The sequence below is a fragment of the Numida meleagris genome, chromosome 1 (assembly GCF_002078875.1).
Source record: "Numida meleagris isolate 19003 breed g44 Domestic line chromosome 1, NumMel1.0, whole genome shotgun sequence".
NCBI classification, from domain to species: Eukaryota; Metazoa; Chordata; class Aves; order Galliformes; family Numididae; genus Numida; species Numida meleagris.
This window is the reverse complement of record NC_034409.1, coordinates 128,969,309-128,997,292: the sequence shown is the minus strand read 5'-3', so window position 1 is coordinate 128,997,292 and position 27,984 is coordinate 128,969,309. Positions and strand designations below refer to the sequence as shown.

Here is a 27,984-nt window from a genome sequence, read left to right as displayed (position 1 = left end):
GAGACAAGAAATGAAAGTGGTTCATAGCTGAGTCCAAGGAGTACTGTCTGGTCCCAGTGAATGAGAAATTAGCTACAGCTAAGCTTGCAATCTATACTGTACAAATTTGTCGATGAGAAGGGAGATCTTTAAGGGAGTTTGTAGAGAGGGAAGACAAAGTTAGGAAAGATAAATTTCTGCATATAGGGATATCTGCATTTTGGAGTAGGTAGCCAGGTCAGAAGCTCTGCTTTCTGAAAGGGAAACATCCTAACAGGAAACACAGTGTTTTCCCATAGAGGAAGTCTTACACTACATTGCTATATAGACTGCTACACGTTTAACTAATGTATAATGATAAATTGTTCATTTGATAATTGGAAGATTCAAAGGTGAAAATTATACAACTTCTATTGAAGACAAATGTAACAGAAATGCTTAACTTTACAGACTTTCTCTTAACAAAAGAAGAGTTGGAATTCAGACTTCTGTTCATCAGACTATGAGAGTCACATTAGTGGGAAATGATGAAAACAAGAAAACCCTGCATGCAGTAATGAAAATTTTATAATTTCTTTATGGACTGCTGGTTTTGAGAAATAACAGAGTAGATTAGAAAGAGGAAAGGACTCTACACTGCAAGTTTTTTCTTGATCAATTTTTAAATCAGGCTCATACTAAAAACTACACCTTCAAATGGATTTGTGCACAGAGAGAAATATGATCTCATGTAGAATGTATGATACTATTGATTGTATATGATGTTATTGATATATTGACATTGTAAAATTCCTTACAGCTAAAGAGAGGACACTCGATGATAACGAAGACATTGGTACTGTGGTTACACAGCAGATATTTTAAGCCTGAGTTCTCATTATTTGTTGTGTTTGTATGCATTTCAACAAATAGTTGCACTACAAGTATTAATGAGATGTTTCAAAGCCAGTAGCTAACCAGTGATGGCTAGGAGCGAATGAGATACAATTTAATGATAAATCTACTCAATATCAGTAGCAAGGGAAAGACCACATCTAACAATCCTATATCTGAATGAAATCTGAATGTCAGAATCTTTTTTTTTTTTTTCTGTGTTCTTAGACAGCACTCTTTCAAACGTAACTACCAGCAGTTGCGGCTATTTTGACAGCTACAGAAAATAAACAGCATGACTGTTTGGAGGCTTTGAGCATAGTGACTACTATCCCTGATTGTTTTTTTTTATGATTTATTATACTTCCTGTTCAGCCTAATCAGTCCTGTAAACTGTTGCTACAGCTCCTTGGACAAAGCATTTACTTGGGGCCTCAGAACAGCTGATTTACTAATTTATTTAGTGTTGACCTAGGTTTTCAAACTATGAAATAAAAGGTAGACTTACTTAAAGAGAATGCTGAACCGCCAAACCATCTGGATGGAGAAGGAATTTCAGTAATTTGAAGTTTCACTCTTCTGGAAAAGTGTTTTATTTTTTGCTGTGTGTAAAGCCTCTCAAAACTTGTCCAGAGTGAAAATGACCTTTCCAGAGAAACCAGTACTCATTATTTGCATGTTCTAATATTTCTTATTGTTAAAAATTATCTATAAAATATTAACCCTTGCATAACACACCCTAAACTCAAAGGCTCCTGGTTTAGAACTGCTGAAGTTGAAGAAGATTAAACGTTATGCTGATTTTCATTATCATATTTTGTGTGGGTGTTTTTTCCCCAGATCTGCATACAAAGACTGCGAGGAGGGAAGGTCTTACATTTATTCTTAAGTAAAATTCCTTTAGAATTGTTATGTAATGCAAAAGCCTCCTGACTTAGAAAGGAAACTTTTTTATGCACTTTTCAGTAACATTTAAAAACTGGTTCCTTTTCCAAATGATGTAATAAAGAAGATCAAGCTACATTCTTCTAGAACATGAATTTTAATGGCTCTTCAAAGGTTTGATGTTACAGATTCCGTTCACACTTTGAACACAGGTTTTTTTTTTTTTTTTTTTTTTTTTTTTTTTTTTAGCGTGTCTCAGAGGGCATTGTTACTCTGATGGGGACTTTTAACAGAAGTAACATAGAGAAGGGGAGTATGTTCAGGAGGAGAAAAAGTTTTTTTTCAAAACAGTGGTTTAGAAGAATCCTTTGCAATCTCAGCTGTGAAGGTATAATCTTATATTATTTATTCTTCCTGTGAAAATTTATTTAATGCGACTCCAAGCTAGCGTGATACATATAAATGCAATATCAATCAAGCACAGGAGAGTTCCACAACTAAAGCTGTCGCTCTAAAATAATAACTATAAAAAACCCTCACTCTGCCTTCACTGAGCCTCTGGAATCCATTGAGCCGTGTAGGGTCATTCTTGACAGAAAGGTTTGCACTTTGCATCGTGAGGGTTTACACTAAAACTTCCATAGGAACTGAGAGAGGATGGTGGGAGGATGGATTGTAGCTGTTGTTTGAAGCTCCTAGGGAAGACACACTACTAGCTTTGTCTTTAAAAGAATACTTTACTTCCCCCACTTTCCCCACACTCCACCTCCAAGACAAGAGATGCAAGCTTAATGAAGAAGCATGCTCTGAAACAACAACAAAAAAAAAAAACCCAAAACCGAATTGTTTTTAAAATGAGCTATGAACGGCAATAAAAAGATATGCTGCATAATTGTCGTATAGAAGTTGCAGTGTGTATTGCTTCTCAGGCTTTTCTCTTCACCATGCTATCCAACTGCTGTTAGCAATGACTAACATCTGTCACATATTCATTCTTTCTCTATATCCCAAGGGAAGAAATGTGTACAGTGAAATATTTTGGTTTATTTTTTTTTAATCTATACAGTATAGATGTACTGTAAATATGATGTACAAAACAAGGTCAAAGAAATTTTCTTTGAATTTGAGAGCTCAATATGTTATTTCTTTTGCCCTTTGGAAGATGTCTGCATGGACTTCAACCAACCATCTTTATAAAGGACAAACATTTACCCTCACAAAGATCAGCTGAATGTTTAAACTGAAATATCTGTTTGTATGAAAAACTGTAATATTCAGTGAAATGACCAATAACACAAATGCTGTAACCAAGAGGATTGAAAAGGAAGTATCACATAATAACTGGCTTGTGTAAACACAATTCCTGGTTTATACAAATGCAATATAACTAAATTCCATTTTACTCTAAAATGAAACGGGGAAGGAAGAAAAAAAGAAGTTAATGATTGAAAGACAGTCCTCTAAACATATTTCCTTCAGTACTGTATAAAACCAAGGTTTTTCTAAAGTTGGATTTTTTTAACAGTATTTGATATTTAAAAGAAATATTTGTGTATCTCAGTGTAAAATTTTCAGTACATGAATACCTAAGTAAATCTGTAAACACTTCTAAATACCTAATTTCAATGCCTGAGAAAGTAGATAAAAATAAATCATTGTAATGAGATTAAAAGTCTTAACCTCCAGGAAAGCTGTTTATAATGAGTGCTAGAACAAGGAGAAGGACTTGCCTTAAAAGATTAGTATGTATTGTAATTTCTGTGAAAAATGTAAATATTGCTGCTAAAATGTATAAAATTCTGAAAGAGAGAATACAACCTCTAACAAAACAGCTAAGCAGAGTGAAAGTAACATTTCTGTTTCTACAGGCTTCATTGAACAAGTATTAAAACCGTCTTAGTCTGGCAGGAGTGAAACATGGTTACTGTTCATCAAATTGAAATAAGTGAAGTCACATCCTCATAAACCCTTAAGAAGATACTAGTTATGAAACTAGAAGGAAGTTTTCTTGTTCATTTCATGACGACTCATGATGCACACAGCAATGATAGTGGATTGGTAGTCGTGAAGAAAAGAGATTCCATTTAAATGAGTATGAAGTAGGATTTCTTGCTTGAGAATGAAAAAAGATTACTGGTGAACTACAGTAATTGTACTGTTGAATCTCACTGAAATTTTCAGCTCAGACTCAATCAGCCAGATATTAAAAAAGAATTTAACCCAAAGAGTTTCGTACCCAGACTCTTGTGTTGTGAAAACCTCAGCATCACTTGGTAGTTTCTGGAAAATATTTGGTGTACATACTCCAACTTTCAATAACTTTTTAATAAAAGAAGTGTACCTGGGGGGAGGAAAGAAAGGATTCAAGAAGCAATAAAGTCCCTTGCAACCATTTCCTTTCGATATTCACACAGGATATCTTCATTGCTTTTGTGATGGTGGAAAAAATGACAGACAAGATAAGAGAGATTTCTGAGCCTAAGTAATTCCTGCAGCTTCGGAAATGCCTCTTGCTCTAAGAAATATGTAGCCCAAGCCCAGTAGGAGCTTTTCCACTGGTTCTAGTGCTCTTTGAATGGAGCATAAAAAGCACAGGGACTGTGCTAATAGACTTCTTGCACCTTCTTTTTGTCAGCTGGAAGCAAATGTATTCTGTTCTTAATGCTGTACAAAGCCTACATTATCATCTGTAAGCATCCAAATCATGCAGTTGTGAGGATGATTTTTAAGTACAAAATGTGGACATCTGTGATTTTACTTTGTGACCTCAAGCTTTCAGGCATCCTCAGGCAGTAAACATGAAGATGCATTTGGAGCTTCAGACCACATTTAACGTGTGTTCTTATGCTGCTGGGGTCTGAATACTTGCTAACACACTGCTTGCTGACATTGTTAATAGCCACCCTAGCACTTAGTGAGCAAGCAAGATGTGGACAGAAATGGGGAGGAGGACAAGGTGATATGATACTTTTGTCATTTGAGAAGGTTTTGGGATTATTTCCATGAGATTATGGATTGCTTAATCCTTTATTTAAGTTCTGTGTATTAACACCACCGTAATGTTATTAGTATTGTTGGGGGATGTATTACAGGTGAATAGGATGAGTTTGGTCTAGCAATTCAAATAGAAGCAATTCAAAAAAGCTCTTTCTTTGCATTCAAAGGATAATTTTGAACCTGTATGATGGGTAAGCTTTAAAGTTGTATACTTTGCATAGAAAAACACAGTTATAGAGTACCTAATCTTTATCTTTGCACCCTTCAAACTATCTATTGTTGTGGCATACAGAAATAAGGCTGTCTTGGATGTGATGTTGTCATGGCGTTATCTAGGGATCTGTGTCTGTGACGAGGGGACAGCAGGCCCGCAGGCCCACAGGCCCAGAAAAAAAAGAAAGGAGAAAAAAAAGTGTCGGCGGTTTAGGGGCTGACCCGGACTGGTCCGGTGCTAATGCAGCAGGGGACCTGCCCTGGGGAAGACAAAGGGAAAAGTGGAAAGGTAGGGAACTCGTAGACGGATCTAAAACAAAATAGAGGCACCAATCTGAGGAGGAATGTTAACTTACTAAATATTATATTGAAATTGAGGCCAATAAATCAAACAGAGTTCAAAAGCTGAGATTCTTACACCGTAAGGTGCAGGGGGACCGTGTGCTTCTCCGCCGGGCAGGAAGGAAGAGACTCTTGGTCTGTCAGGCGGCTTCACCAGCCCCTCCAGACGCAGACCCCTGGGGAGTGCAGCTCCTTCCCTCCCCCTCGGAGAACCAAAACACCCAAAAAAGGCAGTCCCCAGAAATCAGGACATTAACTCCTTAACTGCCAGTGCTTTACATGATGTTATGATGTTCACGAGTGTTGTTCCCCAGGGGTAGGTGCTGGGGCCTGTCCTCTTCAATATCTTTATTGATGACCTGCATGAGGGCATTGAGAGTACCTTCAGTAAGTTGGCAGATGACACCAAGCTGGCTGGAAGTGTCAATCTGCCTGGGGGTAGAGAGGCCCTACAGAGAGATCTGGACAGGCTGGATTGCTAGGCTGAGGCCAATGGGATGAGGTTCAACAAGAACAAGTGTTGGGTCCTGCACTTTGGCCGCAACAACCCCAGGCAACGCTACAGGCTTGGGGCAGAGTGGCTGGAAGACTGTGTAGAGGAAACGGACCAGGGGGTGTTGGTCGACGCTCGGCTGAGCATGAGCCAGCAGTGTGCCCAGGTGGCCAAGAAGGCTAATGGCATCCTGGCTTGTATCAGAAGTAGTGTTGCCAGTAGGAGCAGGGAAGTCATTGTCCCTCTGCACTCAGCTCTGGTGAGGCCACACCTCAAGTACTGTGTCCAGTTTTGGGCCCCTCACTGCAAGAAAGACATTGAGGCCCTGGAGCATGTTCAGAGGAGGGCGACGAAGCTGGTGAGGGGTCTGGAGCACAGGCCTTATGAGGAGCGGCTGAGGGAGCTGGGGTTGTTCAGTCCAGAGAAGAGGAGGCTCAGGGGAGCCCTTATCGCTCTCTATAACTACCTGAAGGGAGGCTGTAGTAAGCTGGGGGTCGGCCTCTTCTCTCTTGTAACTAGTGACAGGACGAGGGGAAATGGCCTCAAGTTGCGCCAGGGGAAATTTAGGCTGGACATTAGAAAGTACTACTTTTCTGAAAGAGTGGTCAGGTGCTGGAATGGGCTGTCCAGGGAGGTGGTGGAGTCACCGTTCCTGGAGGTTTTCAAGAAACATTTAGATATAGCGTTGAGAGGCATGGTTTAGTGGGGATATGGTGGGACTGGGTGATCTTGTAGATCTTTTCCAACCTAGCTAATTGTTTGATTCTATGATGTGGAATACCAACAACGAAAAAAAAATCATAAAACCATGACAGATGTTGTCTCAAGTTTTTAACCTCTGCTGCTGAATCTGTCTGTTTCTCATCTGATTCTTTATCTTTGGAAAAGCCTAAAGATTATTTTTGTCTGAAAGTTTTCATCAGAGTTCTCTTTAAAGATCTCTTTTTTTTTCTATAATAATCATTAGAAATATATAATAATCAATTATAACTGTTTCTTATTGTGTTCTTATCAGTGAGGAGTCTGAAGATGAGATTTTCATGCAGATAGTCCTGTATCAATGTGATTTTTTTGTATATAATTGAAATGAGACAACATTTCAAAGCAGCAGTAGTCAAAGCAATGAGAAAAGTTGATAAATAGTGAAAAATTGTTTATTTCTATCTCCCACTCCAAACACTTTCAGCTATGAACTGGCTTAACACACGTACCTCAATATTTCTTCATTTTCCTTATTTAAAATGGGAAGGAAACAGAAGAAAACAAGAACAACTTCTTTTCTGTGAGGATTGTTTGGACTGGATAAACTATGTTTTACTTTAATGGAACATTCAAGTCCAGGCTAGACAAAAGCAAGTAGAACCAGGTTCTCAATGCAGTAGTTCTCCCCTTCAAGTAAAACATTATTGGAAGAGTTGTTAACAAGAATAAACTCAATTTGAGAGAGGAAAGGATAGAGACTTTTTTTTCTGGCCTTTTCTGGCCTTACAACAAGTGTCGTCCCTTTAAACTGGTTTAAATGGGATCTACGTTACCTGAATTTATTGTTTTTGATCTTCTCACTCTGTCTCTTGATAGGCCATCAAAGGGAGCCCAGGTCCCTACTGGGTTTACTGTCCAAAGAGCTCTTCTTTCTAATTCCCATCTGTTGGACAAGCACCTTGTAACTGGATGGTCTCATAGCAAGTACAATGACAGTATCACTATACAGCTACAGATATCAAATAATACCGATCTTTCTAGATCCTGTGACTGTTTCCGTGTCTCCTGCACTAACTTTGTGCACTTCTCTCTGCCATGCTTCCAGCCTGCCTGAGCTCCTCTGTCCCACAGGAGCAAGTAGAAAACAGGCCAGGCTTCTCCTCTCTCCCCTGCTAAGGGATGCTCCTTCAGCTCCAAAGCTCAAGTGGAAGGCAACAGGACCAATATGGAAGGTCTTCCAGGTGGAAGAGAAAGGACAGCTCTTAGTGCGGTCATGCTTTCCTAAAGCCTAGTCTACCTTTGGACTTAAGTAAGTCTCCACAGGGGCAGGATATCACTGCTCCACAAAGAGCAGATATTTTTGGCAAGCGGTTTAGTGAGGATGGGTGCACCCACAACTTGCCCTAGAATAGCCCTTCTCTTCAGCCTAGAGGCTGATTGGTTCTGTGGTATTTGGATGTGGTGTTCTGCTTTCAGTATTGAAAAAAATCTATCATCTAAGCTGTCCTGTTTGAGGAGAGGACTAAGCTCACTCAGTAATTCTTCCCTGTTATGTGAGTGCTGCTGCCACGTGAAGCTTCAACTTAATGTGAAGTTAAAATAAAGTGAGAGAAATTCAGGGGTTGCCTTTTCAAAATACAGTGAGCTACTTGATAAGGAGTCATCCGGCAAATATTGAAAAGCATTGGTAGACAGTATGGCCAGAACACCGTGTATATCACTGCTGATTCCCTGCCAGATTATTGTAAAGAACAGATATACTTCCCACAGCCATAGGTATTGCTGGAGAAATACAATGTAGTGTTCTGTATTTGTTGCAGGCTGGGAAGAATATGAGATCTTAATATTGGTCAATGTTAAGGTGAAAAAGATAGAAGGAACGGTTATGTGTCATTGAGAAGAAGGCATAAAGTACTGCCCATCTGTACTGCTCTCTGTCAGAAGCAAATTGTTGGCTTGACTGTCAGATGTGCTAATCTAGATCCTGTTATTCTCCAGTTCAAAAGTCTATTGCATCTAAAATAACAGCACTACTGTAAAAGATGGTATTGCTAGCTGATGTATGGACAGTATTACTGATACAGCTTCCATGTATGCTTTCTAGTTGCTCTACTCTTTTGAACTGTACATATTCAACTTAAAGATACTATTCAGCCAGAAGCACTGCATAGCTTCCTTATTGTCTGAAACTCATTTACACTGTAGATTTTCATAACAATTCATAACAGTAAAAAAAGGAAGAGAAAAAAAAAAGAAAATGAAAAAGAAGAAAGAAAGAGAAGAGAAAAAGAAAAAAATCTGTAATGGAAAACACTGTGTGTTTACATCATGGTAGAATTCACACTGATTTAAATAATTAATAAGCTATTACATTATCTCTTTACAGTGAATGAAAATCCAGTCTGTGATTCTATTTTTTTTTCCTATATTTATAGCAGATAACAGAGTTGTCAAGTTGGGTGGGAGGTTGAGGGAGAGGTAGTAGAAATGAGTGAGACAGCTTACAAAGTCACAGAAACTCATTATTTTCTTCTTTGTTCTACAAAGTCCAACAGATATTAAAGAAAAAAGAAGTGAAGTTAACTAGTTATCTTTCAAAACAACTGTCACAGAATATAAAATCGATGCTAGATGAATACTGTTTGCACATAAAGGTCTTTATAAACAGACCTGAGATACAGATAGGAAAGGAAGGAAACGATAGCTTGATAGCATAGACAATATATTTTGCTGTTTAGCTTAGCAAGTGAAAGCACAGTCTTGGCAAATTTATTTATGACTTTCTGAACACTTGAAAGATATTTTAGCTCTTAAATGATGCATTCCATTAGTTCTGAAAGATGCAGCAAGATTTAAACCAGGCAGAATGAAACAATGAAAGCCAGGTAAGGTGTGCCATGTGCAAGGTTTGTGGCAAATAAACTAGACTTAACTCCAGGTACCAATTTATAACCCACCTTGCTCCCCAGATTTTTAGTGTCACTGTGCTTTGATCTCTGCAGCAGCAGAGCTTCCAAGTGGAAGGATTTCAGGAAAACTAAGGAGATTTTCTGCACAGAGCTCACTACCTCTTTGGAGTCTTATTGCTGTTATATGTAAGGAAGGAATTTCAAAGTTATCCCAATTACAGTTTCTTTTAAAAGAGCTAGAGAGAAAAAATCTACTTCTTAGGACCACGTGGAAGAAAATAATAAACCCACATTATGTTTATAGCTGTGCACACATTGTTTAGGAATTAGGAAGAGGATGTATGTGCAACTAGGAGAAATTACAATGACACTGTGCAACACCATTTTTCAAAGTATGTTTTGTTTCCTTGTTTTTCACAATTAAATGCTGCCTTGCTGCATAATGCTAGAAACTGTATGAGAGATATAGGCAGAACTTGACAGGATTTGGCGGAGAAGAGAGATTGCAGCTTTGCTTTTATCACTAACCTCCGTATATAGAATGAGAGGAAAACCCAGTGTTGCTGAATGTTCCTAGCCACAGAAATGGAAATTTTTGCGTGATTGTTAAGACACTGGCATTAAAAACACTGTTTAAAGGCAGTAGTTGTAGTGAGAAATAAAAAGACTCAATCTTGAAAGAACTTTTCATTTTTATTTTTTATTCCAGTCACCCGTGAGAGTTGTAATGAGCTCTGCTGTGCTGTATCTTTTGAAATTGTTTTTAGAAGCAGGTTGTAATTTAAAGCGAATAAAGCAGACAACAATTCTGATCCTTTAGCTGCTGAATGCTGTCAGTTATGGAGTCCCCTTAAGTCTCTAGGCAGCCCTCTGAATTCATTCTGTTTCTCCATGCTCTTTTGAAAGTAAGTTTGTTGTCTACCTATGAACTGCACAGAAATTCATAGTTCACATCACATAAAGCCTGAACAAATAAGAATGAAGATGGGTGAGTGACTTACAACCTGATTCTATAAAGATTAGTGCATGTTCTTGAACTTTCAACCACAGTGAGAGTGCTGTGAATGACTGAATTGCCTTTCCTTTGAAGTCACACATTATGTCATCTCAGATGCCAGCCTCGACAGGAGGTGAATGAGTTGCTTGTTTTGCAGACTTAAGGTCAAAAAAAGTGTGAGGAAGCAGGCTCAGTGTTTTAGTTCCTTTTGCTGAAGATAGCTGGCTAGTTGGGCTGGTGGAAGAGTGCTGATTTGCACAGTTGAGGCCTTCCAAGCAAATTTTGTCTGGACACTTTAAATTACATTGCCACAATTTGAAAGGAGAGTGTTGGATTTATACATTGTGATTTTTAATTTGGTTATTTTTTTCTTTTCTGGATATTTAGTGCAGCTCGTGTCTTCATGTTTGTAAGGAAGACCCTAACGTATTTAGCAAATTGTAAAAGCAGAAGAAAGGGAACAGCTTGCAGTGTAACATTAAAAAACTGCGTTCTTTCAACAGGCAATCAAAGAGGCAGTATTTGCTAATGTCAATACACTTTTGATAGCATATATTTGTAGTAAAACTGTGAACACAAAATCTAGTTCAGAAATACAAAATTTAAACTCTATAACCAGGTTTCAGAGCCTCTTAACAAAAGCATCTGTGGCAGAACTCACCTCTGGAAAGAAACTGATTCAGAAATGACTGCTTGAGCATTTGAACTAAACTATTCGAAACTAGTCTGTGTTCTAACGAAGTCAAAAGACTTTCCAGTTGCTAGAAGTGATAATTAAATTAAGCCATGAAGGAGTATTTTCTGTGTTTAATGACCCCATTCTAAGTTAATTGTGACTAGACTGTCTGGTTTTGTGGTCTGACTACAGCATTGAGTAAGAACTGAAATAAAGCTTACTTTTCATCTTGATGTATTTTTTTTCTGGCTAACTTTTTATTTCCCTTTTTTTTTTTTTTTTTTAAATAGAAATGGGATGTGTTCTATTCAACTACATATTTTGCCAGTGGTAGCATTTTATGAATGTGATACCATGTCAGGCATTTTACACTAAATGTACTCGACATATGCTATGCTCTTGAACTTAGGATCCTATCCTTCCCCTGGGGAATAATAATAATAATAAAAAAATGAAAACAAAAAACAGCATAAAAAAAAAAAACACACAACCCACCTCTTGTTCTGAAAACCTCTCTTCAGGAAACTTGAAAGGCTTTTAATTCTGCATGGGCTTTTTTTCCCCGCTTTCTTTTATTTCTTCTTTCACAGCCATCAATATCACAGTGCTTCAATAACTATTTCTAAAAATAAAATGTGCAAATTATAGGCCTTGGTTTGCCACAATGTTGCAAACTGTCATTAACAAACAGTCTTCAAAAGCCAACGGATCTGCAAGCCCTGAAGTAGCTCAAGTCCATAGAATTGTATTGTTCTTTTCCAGCTCTCCTGGAAATACACATAGTGTATTTCAACTGTTTAAAAGGACTTAATTTGTGGAAGGTTTTTATCAGTAATTAATTCTGCTATCTCCTGTCTATCACTCCAGTCATTTTCCCAGGAATATATGACTTAAGAGGATGAATAATCTTCAGGAATTGGTCTGATTACAACTTCAGTAGAGTTTGGGATCTTGTGCCTCCTGAGATTTTGTGGTTGTTTTCATATAGAGTAGCATAGCAGTGGTTTGTTATCCCTTGTGCCTCACGCTATGAAATCCAGAACGGCATGTGGCATTCCTGGGAAAGAGATCAGAAAAGTATTTTTCTATGTGTGCCATTTTTCCCCACTCTGTGGGTGACTCACATGCATCTTATGTGTACGCTACTTTTCAAGACTTATCTGTGAAGTTGGTTGACTCAGCTAATGTTGCTTATCTACATAAAACTATTAGAGAACACACAAAGAAGGGTTACAAAGATGGTGAAAGGTCTAGACAGCAAGAGGTATGAGGAGCAGCTGAGGCCCCTCAGTGTGCTCAGCCCAGAGCAGAGGAACTGAGGGGAGTCCTCATGGCGGCTGCAGCTCCTCACAGGGAGCAGGGGGGCAGCGCTGAGCTCTGCTCTCTATGACAGCGACAGGGCCCGAGGGAACGGCATGGAGCTGTCAGGGGAGGAGCAGCTGGGGGTTAGGGACAGGTTCTGCACCAGAGGACAGTGGGCACAGCCCCAAGCTGCTGGAGTTCAAAGAGTGTTTGGACAGCACTCTCGGACATAGGGTCTGAATATTAGGTGGTCCTGTGTGGAGCCAGGAGTTGAGTCCTTTCCGACTCAGGATATTCTATAATTCTGTGACTCTAAGTGAATTGTTCTGTGACTCTTGGTGTACTTGAGAAGGTGCTGTTGGTTACTTACAGATAAAAATGACATTTCCAAGTTGCTCTGTAGTTGGGGATTAAGATTACATGGTCCTCTTTGGCAAGCAACCTGATGAACTAGCCAAGTTCTGGGACGCTGCTGTTGAATGGTTCCACATGTGGTTTCAGAGTACCTATAGGAGCGCTTTGAATTCGAGAACATTCACGAGGTTTAAACAACTGTTTCCACACCTAAATGTACAGGTTGAAATCATAGACTCAGAGATTTGTTGCCTTCATGTTCCATTTGCCATCACTTGTCAAAGACTAACAGAATCTTCTTAAAAGAGATCTGAAGACAGATGGTTAAACACTACAAATTGTATCGACCAGCAAAATTGGGCATGATATTCACACTCATGCCTTGAGGACTGCTATTCTCCACTCACATTAAGTCCCGTGACTTGCGTTCTTTATCTTTACATTGTCTTTTTAAACTGAAACTGCATTTTCTTCTGAGTTAAATTTTACACTTCTGCAGTTCTAGTAATTCTCCTGGAGATGTTCCTCTCTTGCATTGAGGAAAGAAGGTTGCCCAGATAAGTTGTGGATGCCTCATCCTTGAGGGTGTTCAAGACCAGGTTGGATGGGGTGCAGGGCAGCCTGATCTAGTTGTTTGTAACCCTGCACATTGCAGAAGTATTGGAACTGGATGATCTTTGAGGTCCCTTCCAACCCAAGCCATTATATTAAAACACAACGTGAAGACAAGATAACCTTCAATACTGAATAAATGATGAAAAAATAAGACATTTAATATGGGTATTAGATATCTAAACTGAAAACCTAGAACCCCCAAACTGATATTCAGCTGCTGCAAATTTGATGTGGCACTATGGTAAAATGAGGGAGTTTGTGTGTGCTTTTTTTTTTTTTTTTTTTACTAAAAGTCATCTCTTGTATTGAAAATATATCTGGCTTTCCATGGTTTGAGACCAGTGATTGCCTTAACTTGCCTTAATCCAAGTGATTGCCTTAACTGCTAAGCTAGCAGTTTACCTGCCCTACAAATTTACAATATTTGTATATTGCATATAAGACCTAATAGGTTAAAGTTGCACCAAATACTGATATCTCTTGTCTAGATTTGATTGCTCGTTTTCCTGAGACTGGGTTCAAGTTGTCCAAGGAAGATAAAGCAATTAAGCTCAAGTCTCCTGGATAAAACAATAGCTTTAGCTGCATACGTATAGAATATATTTTATGAGTGATTTCTATTTGCCTTTCTACCATATTTGAAAATAAATTTTGTGACCCTCATAACCTCCTCACTAACTCTTTTGTTAGTTTATTTTTAAATGAAGGGCTTTCAGGAGGAATTCTGGAACTGCAAGTCCTGAATAACTGCATGTGGCATTACAATTATATGAAATATTTTTCTTGTTTTAAAAAGAGTGAGGTTTAAAAGCTAGCCCTTCTTCTAACCTTTTCCATAGGCAATGGTCAGACAGCTTCTTCTTGTGTTATAGGGAATGTGGGTGTCAAATATATGACTGTTAAGGTACTGCCTGTCAAGTTAGCTTCAGTATTCAATATTTTGTTGCTGAAGTCGCTTTGTACATCTAGGCTTTGGTCTTCAGTTGGTTTCAGACAGCAGAAAATTAAAGGCAAACAGGCATAGATTTTAAAATGCAAACTCTAATTTATACTTTCTAAACTCATTTTTATTGAATTACAAAATTATTGTTTAATAAAGAACAAGAACAATAAAGATTTATTGGAATCTTCTGAATCTTTACTAGTAATGAAAATGGAATGATTGAAAGGTTGCAATACACAAAATGTTTGAGTAGAGGTAGATTTGTATTTATCTGCATGTATATATGCAGTTTGTTATAGATAGTAGCTACATAGGGTTCGATTGAAATAATGAAATTTATATGAGTAGAATAATCATATACTCTGAAAATAACGAGTGTGCGGTTCAATTATGTATATTTCAGTTGGTGTACATCTAATTCTGTGACTAGAACACCAAAATATTTAAGATACGATGGATTTTATAGTACAGGAAGCAATTAAGCTTGAATTAACATCTCTTAATATAATATTTTTCTTCTAGTGAATCAGTAAATCAAATATTTACTTCTCTTTCTAATGAATGATTCTTGGCAGATTGTAGGAAATTTGACACTGTGAAATAATTAAGAAACTTCAAAGGCATCAGTGTGATAGGAAAGATGACTTGAGCACATTTCTGATTAGACTGAAAAAGTGTCTGAATGTTGATGACAAGTTTTACAGTAATTTCAAGAATGCAAACAAAGTAATTTCATCTTTCTAATATATTAAGCACCACTTATATGGCAGTTAGAAGAAACAGAAATTGTGAAACTTGAAATATCTATTAATTGAGTCATTTAGAGTAGAAAATGCAATTAATTGGAGCTGAAAAAATGTGCTCATGATATTTTGCGTATAGCAAGGAGTGACTATTCAGAACAATTATTGCACAGATATACTGCTGGTGAAGAATTCTTAAGTTAGAGCAGAAGGTGGTGGAAATCTCACAAGAAGCAAATTGCAAAGTGTTTTCTGGTATAACATTTCAGATGCAAGAAAAGTTTAGAAGTCCAGACAAAGCAGTATTTCTCTGGCCATATAGTCCTGTGGAGGCTTTTTCACATACATTTATCTGGATAAAAGAAAGAATAGGTATACTAACAAAACACTTAGATGAGGAGGCTATTGATGTGCTGTGTCATGACAGTTGTCAAAGTAGATGCATTTCCTTTATAGTTATTCAGGTCTTTAGGCCTTTTGTTTATCAGAAACTGAAATATATTTATGTTAGTACAAAGATTCCAGTCCTGTAAATGCTGTCTGTGTGCTGCTCAAGTTGAGTATGTGAATATTTCCATTTAAATCAACTGAATTACAGTGAAGTTGCACACAGGTATGCATTAGTAGAAGGTGGCTAAAGTTTGAATTGCCGGAAGAAAAAGCTGTTGATAAATATTTTGATGGAGTAGAGACCAAAGAGAAGTTCATCTGAAAGGCAGCAGCTGTCATTAACATGTCAGTGTGGGAAGAGCCTTATCCACAGTGATCTGTAATACAGCTTTTATGAGCTAAGCAAATTCTGCAAATTCTGAATAAATGAGATGTGCTGTGGCTACTTTTTCTGGGAGTAATTTTGGTTTTGAGATGAATGGTTGATATTAAAAGCTCCTCCACTTTAAAAGTCCTACAGGACAAGGGATGCCTTTCCCTCATCAGTACCTTGTGTATAGAAAGAAGAATGGGTATTCTTCAGGAACAAATGAATGGTGATTACAGATATTTCAGGCTAAAGTTTTACGTCTCAACTTGGTTTCGTGGAACTTGCATGCAAACATTTAGGTCTGCAGATGCTTGTATATTATATGCACATACATGCATATGCTGTCCTGACTGCTTTCTTTCTCATGTTTCTGAGCTGTCATTTTAGCTGTGTGATTCGTGTTTAAGTAAATGTGATTTCATAGGTAAGGTTTGAAGTACAAATTGAGACCCTAGAACCTGTTTTGTGAACTTTTCATTAATGCATTTCATAATTTTTGACAGATGAACTAATTTTGGTCCTTTGATTTCTATTTTTGCACTTACACTGCTGTAAAGCTTTTTCTTGCTTCTATTTCTAGTTTCTTTTACTTGAAACTTTTTCTAGTTTCCTTCCCCTTTTCTTCTCCTTTTTTTCTTTGTATAGATGTAGTGATGTAGTGAATATGTAGAAACTTAATTTTAGGAAAGCCACTCTTCAGAGAGTTATTCAACAAAACCCCCAGGGAATCTGTCCTCAGGGAGAAGGGAGAGGAGCAGAGCAGAAGAAAATGCACAGGACAGGTAACCTGGAAGGAGTATAGGGATGCTGCCAGGCTGTGTGGGGAAGGGGTGAGAATGGCCAAGGCCCAGCTGACCTGAACTTGACAAGGGGTACAAAGAAGGATAAGAAAAACTTCTACAGATACATAAACTGGAAAAGGAAAGTCCAGGAGAGTGTACCCTCCCTAGTGAGCAATACAGGCAGGCTGGCAACAATGGAAAAGGAAAAGGCTGAGGTACTCTACTACTTTTTGCTTCAATCTTCATTAGTGACTGCTCTACACACAGCCCTCAAGCAGGTGTCTTGGAAGGTGGGAACTTAGGGAGTTATGCCACTCATGCTTTAAGTGAAGATCAGGTTTGCCACTGCCTGAGGAACCTGAACATCCATAAATCTGTGGGTCCTGACGAGATGCATCCCAGAGTCCGGAGGGAATTGGCTGATGTAGTTGCCAGCCACTCTCAATGATAAGGCAATGCCACATTCATGTGGAAGTAGGGTAGAAAGGCTGACACAGAGAACAACTTGTCAGCCTCAACTCTGTGCTGGGAAAGATAATGGAGCAGATACTCCTGGAAGCTAGACATGTGTCAACGGTTTACAGGCATTCAACCCGGTTCTGTGACGAATGAGGCGGGGGACCCACAGACCCACGCCCCAGGAAAGGGAAAAGGGAAAAAGGGTAGGGAGATGGGCCTAAAAAGAAAACAGCGGCAACAATCTGAGGAGAAACAAACTAATTTACTAAAGAAGATATCGGAATGCAAAATAAGGGGACTATAATACAATATAATTACAATTTAAGCTGATAAATCCAATACAATGAGAGAGAATGTCCAGAAATCAAGGTGGACACTTATACTAATTATTATATACTATTATTATACTACCTTACCTTATAATTATACTACCTTACCTTATAATAGTATTATATACTATTATTATACTACCTTACACTAATACCAATGATAAGACAGCTGGGGAGTGAGATGCTGCCAGGACGAGAGACAGGTGGAAAGAAGCAAGGTCTTGTGATCTGCGAGTTTTTATCTTTCCCTCTGACCAGAAAACGGTAACAGAGGAGCAAAGTCCCCTGGGGAATGTAGTAGTCCTTCTCTTCTGAGAACCAGGTACATGCACTACATGATGTTATGATGTGGAATACCAATAACCGAAAATCATAAAACCATGACAACATGGAAGATAGAGAGGTGATATGGGATAACTAGCATGGCTTCACCAAGGGCAAGTCCTGCCTGACCAACCTTCTTGTTTTTTATGATGGCCTAACTGCATCAGTGAACAAGGGAAGAGCCACTCATGTCATCTATCTAGACTTCAGTAAGGCCTTTGACATGGTCATCCACAACATCCTTCTCTCCAAATTGGAAAGATATGGATTTGATGGGCTGACCGTTCAATGGATGGGGAACTGGTTTTGAGATCATATCCAGAGAGTGGTGATCAATGTCTCAATGTCCAGATGGAGATTGGTGGTGTGTGGCGTCCCTCAGGAGTCAGTACTGGGCTCAATGCTCTTTAGCATCTTCACCAATTAGATCAACAGTGGGATTGAGTGCACTCTCAGCAAGTTTGTGGATGACGCCAAGCTGTGTGGTGCAGTCAACATGCCTGAGGGATGGGATGCCATCCAGAGAGACCTAGACAGGCTGAGAAGTGTGCCCAGTTGAACCTCATGACATTCAATAAATCCAAGTGCAAGGTCTTGCACCTGGGTCATGGCAACTCCTGTTACCAGTACAAACTGGGGGGTATATGGATAGAACACAGCTCTGATGAGCTGATTACCATGGTGGATGGTAAGCTGAACGTGAGCCAGCAATGTGCTCTCACAGCCTAGAAAGTCAACCGTATTCTGGGCTGCCTCAAAAGAAGTGTGGTCAGCAGGGTGAGGGAGGTGATCCTGCTCCTCTACTCTCTGCTGGTGAGGCCTCACCTGGAGTACTGTGTCAAGATGTGGAGTCCTCAGTGCAGGAGAGATGTGGACCTGATAGAGCTAGTCCAGAGGGCCACAAAAATGACCCAAAGGGTGGAACACCCCTCCTGCGGTAACAGGCTGAGAGAGCTGGGGCTGTTCAGCCTGGAGAAGAGAAAGCTCCAGAGAGACTTGAGAGTGGCCTTTCAGTATCTAAAGGGGAGCTATAAAAGGAAGGGGACAGACTCTTTAGCAGGGTCTACTGTGACAGGACAAAGGGCAATGGTTTCAAACCAAAAGAGGGTAGATTTGGATTGCATTTAAGGAAGAAGTGTTTTACAATAAGGGTAGTGAAGCACTGGAACTGGTTTCCCAGAGATGTGGTGGATACCCCATCCTGGAGACACTCACGGTCAGGCTGGATGGGGCTCTGAGCAACCTGATCTAGCTGTAGGTGTCCCTGTTCATTGCAGGGGAGTTGAACTAAATGACAGTTAAGGGTCCCTTCCAACTCAAACAAAGTCTGTGAGTCTATGATTCTATTTTAGAGATCTGCAAAAGTTTTCAGAAATAGTAATGGCAATTGCTGTGGTTCCTATGATAGAAATTAGCCATGTTCCCTGCAACTGCTGAGAGAGTTACACTAGGATTTCAAGGAATCAAAATAGTCTTTAGTAACATTTCTGCATTCGCATTCAATATTCTATACTAAATACATGAGCTGTATGTGTTTCTGATCATTACAAAGCAAGGCTGGTGTCTTCAGCTTCCTTCATAATTAGAAGTGGCAGGTTTTTTTGAAGTTTGCTTTTTTTGGTATTACTTTTTAAATGTGCACTTAGGTTTCAAAGTTGGTCACATCAGTTATACTCACAGTAATTCTAGTATGATTTGTTCACAAAGTAGTTGCAAAAATCAGACTTCCTTCTGATGCAGTGGAGCTCTGCTGGCTTTGTGCTTATGAAAAATACAGAATTTTTCTTCAAGTCCTGCAATATTTTAGATACTGAAGCGTCTTTTTTCCTGTTTACTTTTTCCATTCCTCTATATCCGACCTACAAAGTTGTTTAATATTTTTTGACTATGAACCAAAGTGTAAGTGGCATAAGACTCGCAAGGAGTTCTGTTCAACTTTTCTAAGACACAAGCGTAATGTATAAATCAGATTTGTGGAGCTAGCATATAGGTAGTTATGAATCAGACAATCCTGTTCAGACTGAAGTTCTTGGAGATGCTGTCAATTCCTTCTTAAAAATTCCCTAGTGCAAGAAGGGTTTGAGAGAGTCTCCTTTTCTTCCCCTTTATTAATTTTGTCCATTGCCCGAAGGATGGATGTGTGCATGCTTCTGAACTTCTCCTTCTTCTCCTTTTTTCTTTATCAGCCACTCTGTCCACCCTGGCACATCATAAGACATTCCTTGATGGCTGGATTTTGTTACTGTTTTTCAATGCTGTAAAAGTTCAGAGCATGAAACTCTCTTGTCAAACTTTTAACATCTGCTGTGCTCTAAAGCATGGAAAAGGGTAAATCTGAGTGTGTGGAAGGAGCAACTATACATTTTTGCTTTCTGTCTTCCCTCACATAATGTTACGGGGAGAAGAGAGATGGTCACTTTTTACGAGCTTAAAGCAAATATTGCCAAGCTGCTTTGGGATGGGGATTGTATTAGCCTTTCACACTTCCTTGCAGCTTGGTATGACTAGATTGATGTCTATAAGCCTTTCAGTGAAATATCTGTCTATGTTTAGGTTTCTTTTTTTTTTTTTCTGGAGAAATTGTTCCTATTGTATGATTGAGAATTTTCAGCAGTTAAATGGTAGTCCTGGAGGGTAAATGCAGGTGGTTTTTTTTTCCCTTTCCCCCTTTCCACACGCACATAGCTTTCTTTTGAGAATGCCTTCAAAGACTGGTTGAAAGCGCAAAACCACTTTGCTATAATGATCTGTGACAGTCGCGTGCTGCCTTTCTCAGCATTGTAGATAACTTTATAAATCTATCCCGCCTAGTCCTAGAGCAATTTCTTCTCTTTCATACCAGAACAACTTTCTTGTGTAGCAAAATGCTCTTTTTTTTTTCCTGTTGTTATAGCTTCTGATCAAGAACAAAACATAAAAAAATCCCAAACTGTTCTGCCTTGTAGTGTTTTATATTTTATTACATATACCAGAAAGGGGAATTTGTCCCTAACACTTCATTAATATAAAATGGTACTCTGGTTTTCATTTCATATGCTTTCATTTTATTTGCTGTACCATCGTGTTGTTTAACAAATGCCAGTTGCACACGTATTTAGGGTCAATTTGTTCAAACCATTTGAAGTAAAACAACAACAGCAAAGTGTGTTTCTGTTGTAGTTGTTATTCAGACAGCAAAGTCAAGTTAGCTGCTACACAAATTTCATGTCAAAAATAGGTGAACTGCAAGTCTCTGTGGTTATTTTCTCCTCTGAATGGGGATAGAACAACATTCTCTGCTTCAGTCCTCTAGTATACTTTTTATAAACTATTGACTGCTTTTATAAATGCAAATGGTATGCTATTATTCTCTGATACTGCCAGAGTGGTTCTGTTTAGAATATGAAAGATCCTACTGACTGTGCTCTTAGCCAACTCTAGGTGGAAAATAGGGGGGCACAACTATGAAGTGTACGAATAAATATAAAAGAATAAAAGAAGCTTTTTTCTTTGCTCAGTTTTAGTTTTAATATTGTTCAAGAGTTGCAAATGGAACTTGTCAGCACAATGTTTTAATCTGACTGCGATTATTAGTGTATAGTGCTCTTTAAAATGTTACAGTCTTTTTTTAATGAAAAACAAACAAAAAAGTCTCAGAGTGCTGGAAAACCTAACAGTGCTTTGAGGGAGTGAAGCGGATAGATTTCTGTTGTGTCTTTTTTTTCCTGAACATACCTGAAGCAATAGTAAGAGACTGCATAGTTGCACTTGAAATGTAAAATATAACTTTTCCCAGAAATGCTGCAAGGGTTGTGAAACAGTGTGTCATTAATTAAAAAGCATGAGGAGTCAAAACCAGCTAGAACTTCTCCTCAGAGGAAATAAAGTGAGCCTGCTCTATAAACTAAAACTGTCTTGAGAAATACATCTGCGCTATAGGCACATGCTGTACAACTTAAAGAGGTGAATTTATGAAACGTATCATAGTGGGAGTAATTGAACAAAAATTATTTGGAATAACAGAGCACATGCGTACTGTATAAGATATATAACATTAAGAATTATTTGTTACTACTGTGAGACTAGAAAAACAGGTAAATGTATTACAGCGCTTATTACCAAGACACTAACATAGAAAGGCTGCATTGTAGAAAAATGATAGAAACTGATGGAAACATTGTACAAACCATAGGGATGGCTCATTCTCAATATCAGTCAGAGTTTTGGCTCCTTCATATTGCAAAAAATTCTGTGCTCTTTTCTTCATGCACAAACAGTAATGTTAACAAGCTAGCTATACGCGTATTTTCTCCCTCTCTCTTCCTTACAGATACAAGTTCCTTTCTGATTCTTTGTCCATTTCCCCTTCAGATTCATGTAATATCCTTAGTATCTTGAGGTTTTCCCATTGATACTTGCCCCTTTCACCTACCAGACATCTGGGAAATGGTCTACTTTTCCAATTCAACATAAGGACAAAATGTTTTTTGCCGAGATAAAATTCGGACCTCATCATATTGGAAGAAATATGATCTTAAGGGCCATATTTATCATTGTTAAATGTTGCAAGGGTAGACCATCTTATTAGACAAAATAAAATGTCTGTGAATCAAGTGGCTGACAATCAATTGACTAATGTAGTGAGTATGTAGGTTACCTCAAATGTAGCAGAAAAAGCTACCCTGAAATTTTCTACCCTATTCCCTGAAGGCTAAAATAGTGAAATACCTGGGAAGGCTCAAAACACAGTTAAGAAAATGGTTTATTTGGAATGTGGAAATGACCAAACCAATTATAAGTCTGTAAGCCAGATGTAGCTAAGTTTAAAGGTTATTTTAAGTGATTATTACCCAACCAATACATATGCCTGCATAGCTTCAGTATCTGGACCTATTGAAGTAGGTATTTTGACATCCCCAAGTTATGCAGCATGCCTATCCCAGAATATACTGTAATAACCTGTTTTTCTCTGAGAAATCCTAGGATGAGTTGTTGGCATGTGGACAGATCCTTTGTGAATGTGGAATGTTGAAGAAGATAAATTGTACCTAAGATTTTGCCTTAAGGAGGGAGCATTCTTCTTACTATACTTCAGATTTAGATCTACCATTCATTTCTACTTTAAATCACCACTGTGTGCTTTTTTTCTTCTGTGACTTTCATCAACCTTGTTTTCTTTATGCTTTCCCACTCGTCCCCTCCTTCTGTATTATTTCTGTCTAATTTACTGTTCTCTGGTGGCAGAGTGGCTCTTCATGTTCTCCTCCCTTCATAGTGAGGAACTCCCTGATCTAAATTGCTGTTTCTGTGGCCGTCTGCAACAGTGTCAGCCATAGCAGAGACCTGTTTGTAAAGGCAGATAGCATCATAGGTCTGGCACTGTAAGCTGAGAAGTATCTGCCCAACACATATCTTTACACACTCTTTGGATTCACTAGCAAACCAACAAACTTTCTGCTGTTTTGATGTTTATCTATTTTGTGTAAGAATGTATGTTGATAAATCAGAGGCCAAATCAGACACCCTGTGGATTATTTTCAAGGAGCATTATCTCAGAGTACGGTTTGATACATGGAACTTCTTTCAAAAGGTTAGCTGTACTTGGTAATGTGTTATGCATTGATGAGATGTATTTGTTTGGAGTAAGATTCTCTCCCACTTGTGCCAGAGGTTTTGTTCAGAGGCAATTTTAAACCTCAGTGTGGTTACATACTGATTGTGGCTTTCAGCTGTAATCTGTGATTAAGTGCTACTTTGGCTGCGAATGTGCACTAAACTGCAATCACAGATATCTGCTTTCATTGCTAAGAAGTGAAAGGAGTGTGGTGCTCAGTAAGCTTTAAGTGGTCAGTTAATAGCTTATCAGCCATTGGAGAGGCATCATATGTACTTTCCCAGCATAAAATTCTCTTCTGAGGAGAATTTCTAGATAGCCTTTTACAGGCATATTTCTCCTAAAGAGATTTTCAGGTGTACAAGCTTTATCTGAGTATAAATCAGCCAACTACTTTCGTCAGAAATTGACAAGACCCTCACAGTTCTGTCTAAAAATATTCCAGCACAGCAAAGTAATTTTAATCAGGGCCTTTCCTATTGTTTTGCTTTATACTTAAGGATTATATATTTTATCAGTGTTACTTGGAAGTAATGAAATGACTTAGTACTGCAAAGATCGTCTGTCATAGATATCTTACTGTCACAAATAGTTTTGGGAGGGAAGAGGAGGAATCCTCCTGAGATTTTTGGTCATTCTTTTGGAAGTGGATGATGATATTTTAAGAGATCTTTTTAAAAATTAGCTGAGTGTGCTCTGGCTGGTTTTAGCAATTCAAGATGATTGGTAGACAAATATGAAAACACTGTAAAACCTACTGTTCAATAGTTTAATTAGGAACTTCTCTTCCCTTTTACTAGCAAGTCTTTGGCATAATGATAACATCAATGTCAGCGGGCAGTTTCCCTGATTTAATTTGCCATATTTTTCCTGTTACTGTTTTCAAATCAGAATACTTAGATATAAGCTGCATGTCCTTATTTAATACTATAATGCCATAAAAATTCCATTTTTCTTTTTGTACTCATGTGTTGTAATGGGACCTATTTATGTCCATAGGACTTTTTGTAAATTAACAAAATGGGTTGAATCCCATCAACTTCCCATTATTTTTGCAGTGAATTTTAAGCCACAAGCAAATAATGTTGCTGTAGATAGACTTTGTTTGTTTCTTTTTCTAAGGTTCTAGGAAACGCTGTCACCTCTGGATCCGCTCTTCAGTTTGCCTTTGTACAATATCCCCACTCATGTTGGAGAAGTTCAAAATGGCATTCACATCTGTAGATGCTAAGACCAGTGAAGGTGTTTGCATGTGAAAACTGGTTTTTGTGTAGAGCAAGACCATATTCTGCAGCATCAACTGATGCACTACAAAAGAAGAACCAATATATATATATTTGCAGTTCACTATATATTTCTCATTTTCCTTTCCAGTTTCAGCAACAGAGACTTTTATCTCAATGTCTCATGAAAACATTTGCTTAACTAGTAATTTGGTCTTTGAAAGTACTTGGATACTCTTCTGATATTCCTTGGAATATCAAGTACGCAAGCATGCCCTACAGGTCCCAAACATGTTATTCACCATAAAATGTTTTGCATAGGATACAGTGAGATTAAAAATACTACAGATGATTTGCCTCTTCTTAGAAGTACTAGACATTGTACGGAAATGACTACTGCAGACTTTTCTCATTTAGACAGACTGGTGATCCATGCATACTTGGATGTAAGATTTTGTAAGAGACTGAGATGCTGGATTAGGCTTCTCATTTATTTCTTATTTCTGCTACCTTCCTAGAAAAAACTTGGAGTCAGCGGATGTTACGTGTAAATTTTTCTTTTAAAATAATTTTTTTTTTTTTAATAAATAGACAAATCTCAGTGGGAGTTTGCATTTTCTTACTGTCTTGAAGTGGGACTAATTTATATTGCCAAGCTTTTCAGCTAATTGTGTTGTGATAAATCACCACAACATCAATGTAATAGTAGCGATTCAGTTGTACAGCAAATGTCAAATGCAAATCACCTACTGCTAATGTTTTGAAACTGTTTTCCATCAGAAGTTTTACTGAATTACAGCTATCAACCAATTCATACTTGCTAATGAAGGTTGAATTAAGTTTTGGTATGCATGTTCAGAAATTGTTCTGCCCATGCTATCACCTCTGCATTTTGTACTTACACCTCCTAACAGTTTAGAAAGTATTTTTCTGAATATGAAGGAACTGGTTAGGTACAAATAGGGAATCAGGATGTATTTCAAAGCTATCACCATTTCAAAACACTCTTCTGCATAGCACTCAGTTTTCCCATCTCTAAGATATCAGTAAACCAGTATAGTAAGTTTTGTACTTCACAAATTCTGTATAAATGGCTGAGTTATCACACTGTCAGAAGTAAATAAGGCTTAATGGCAAATATGAAACTTACATAAGAGAGAATACTTATGGGGTATTTTATGTTATGCTATTAGTCTGTCTTTAGTCTGTTTTGATATTATTTTTGAATTAACATTTGGAAGCTGCTCTTTTCTCACTGAGCTGCTTTTGTTTTCTGTTTGTTTTGCATGGTTTATTTGTTGCCCTGGTTGGATATTCTCAATGAAATAGTCATGTCTATATTGGTAGATTACAAGGGCAGGGGATTTAGAAATAGATGATTTTTAAAGTCCCATCCAACCCAAGCCATTCTGTGATTTTATAAGGATTTTTAGATCATTCAGCGGACCTCAGGTGTCTCAATGACCACTGGATCAGTGCTTCTTCTCCCAGGACTTAATTTAAAGAATTCATATAAAGCATACTAATTTATATGATATACACGCTACTGGGATTCTGAAAACAGCTTTTTTCCCTTTGTTGCTAGATTCTCAAACCAACTCACCTGGAATACTGGTCATATAGAAAGCTACACTTTCATCCCCCAGGAATAGAAATGGACTTAGCAGAGTAGATGCTTATAAATTTTTTAATGTAACATTAAAAAGTGCATAAAATATTAGTGCCTGGGGTACTATAACTCTGCATTGCCTTGCAGTAGTTCCGTCTGTATTTACTTATTTTCACAACAACTAGCTGTAGAGAAACGTTCAGAGACATCTGCAGTGCTAAAAGCACAGTGACAGCCCAAGAGACTTCTCCCTCAAAATACAAAATATTTTCCTATAAATATTAATCCATGGATTGTAAAAATTGCCAAAATATTTCCAGTCCAACAACAGCTGCTTGGGGAATTTATTTTGTTTTTTTAACAGGCAAAATGAAAGAAATGCAAGAGAATGTTGTTTATCTGCATATTTTTATATCATTTTAATTATATTTAAATACTATGGCATTTGAAATAACCTTTACTAAATTTAATTTTTGACTTTTCTGAACAGTGGGTGGTGGTTTTATTGTTACTAATAACAAAACTATAATTTAGTCATTTCCTTTCCTTACAATGTTATTTGAGTATTTTCATTTCCTTCACATTACAGAGGATGTAGACAGATATTATTTTACTGGATGGGGAAATGGGAACTTATGATTTATTTCCACTCACTAAGGCAGTCAGTATTAAGCTTAGTTCTCAATTTGGTAGTTTTAGCTGCATCATATTGTATACGTTGTCAACATCCCTGCTCTATCCAAGCAATTTTAAGAGTAAAATGACTGAAATCATTTACATATTGTGAACCTGAGAGTTTTGTATTATTTTTTCCTATCATGAATAAAGATTACATTGCTAGCCACTGAAATTTCTGTCAAGACAAAATGTTTACTATACTCAAACTTGCTAGTTTGATTTTAAGTGGCTTTGACTCCCTCCTTTTGGATCCATCACATGCAAGAGGATTAGATGTACTATACATTGAGAGTGCAGATTTCTCAAATCCCATTAACTACCTTCTTGATAGTCTTTGTGGGAAATTTTATGTCCAAGAGCAGTGAGACTATAAAATGCCTATTATGCTTAGAAAGTTTCTCCTCTTCTTTGAAAAGTATTTTTAATTCATGCTTGTGTTCATGATTTTCAGTGTCTCTGAAAATTCTAATAGTGGCTTGGCTATGTGCTTGGCACAATGTATAACTTCAAATAATAATGTTCAGCCTACTCTCTTCCTTTCCTTTTCTTGGCTCCCAAGCAGAACATGATGCCTAATTTTGAGTAGCTCCTGTATTCTAATATTTAAGTATTTGTTTTATGTATGTGTGTATCTGTATACTCAAAAACACAGTCATAAAGTAATTTAGGTTGCAAGGGAGAGCAAAGGTTATGAGAGTAATAAAAGAATGTATTTCTTTTATGCGTTGAACAAAAAGTTTGTTTTGGTGGGCTCTTTCAGCTGCATTGAATTAAGTTTTGTCTGGAACAAAAATGCTATCAATTGTGAATATCAAAATGTGCTTTCTAAAAGATGTAGGAGCTTTTAAGATTAAGCAACAGCACAGATGCACTGATCAGGCTAGTTTTGTCTTCTGGGAGTATCAGTGTTTCAGTTGCTGTAGCAGCTTTTGGCAGTGCTGCAGTTCTTCCTCTCACAACAGAGCAGCAAAAGACCATCTATGCACAGCAAATATTATTGAACGATGAAGCTAGCTTTGTTTTCTATGTATGAATAGCCTACTGTCAGGCACTTCTTTTTTCATTGAATTGTTCATTATTTTGAATCTTTTAGTATCAAAACTTTTCACCTTACAGCTTACTCTCAAACTTCTGTCTGCTCTTAATTTGTTATCTGTGCTGGGATAGCTCATCTAAGTTGTTTAGTTTCCTAAGTGGGTGACAA

General features: G+C 37.8%; 1 protein-coding gene and 1 long non-coding RNA gene across 3 annotated transcripts in view; both read left to right on the top strand.

The window, feature by feature from the left end:
• Positions 1-1,711, top strand: part of LOC110406171 — a 44,764-nt gene extending 43,053 nt beyond the window's left edge. The window contains exon 4 of the long non-coding RNA XR_002443310.1: positions 430-1,711. This is a non-coding gene — a long non-coding RNA (uncharacterized LOC110406171). The remainder of the gene's footprint in view (positions 1-429) is intronic.
• Positions 1-27,984, top strand: part of GABRG3 (gamma-aminobutyric acid type A receptor gamma3 subunit) — a 303,044-nt gene that overhangs the window by 90,564 nt on the left and 184,496 nt on the right. The window lies entirely within an intron of this gene.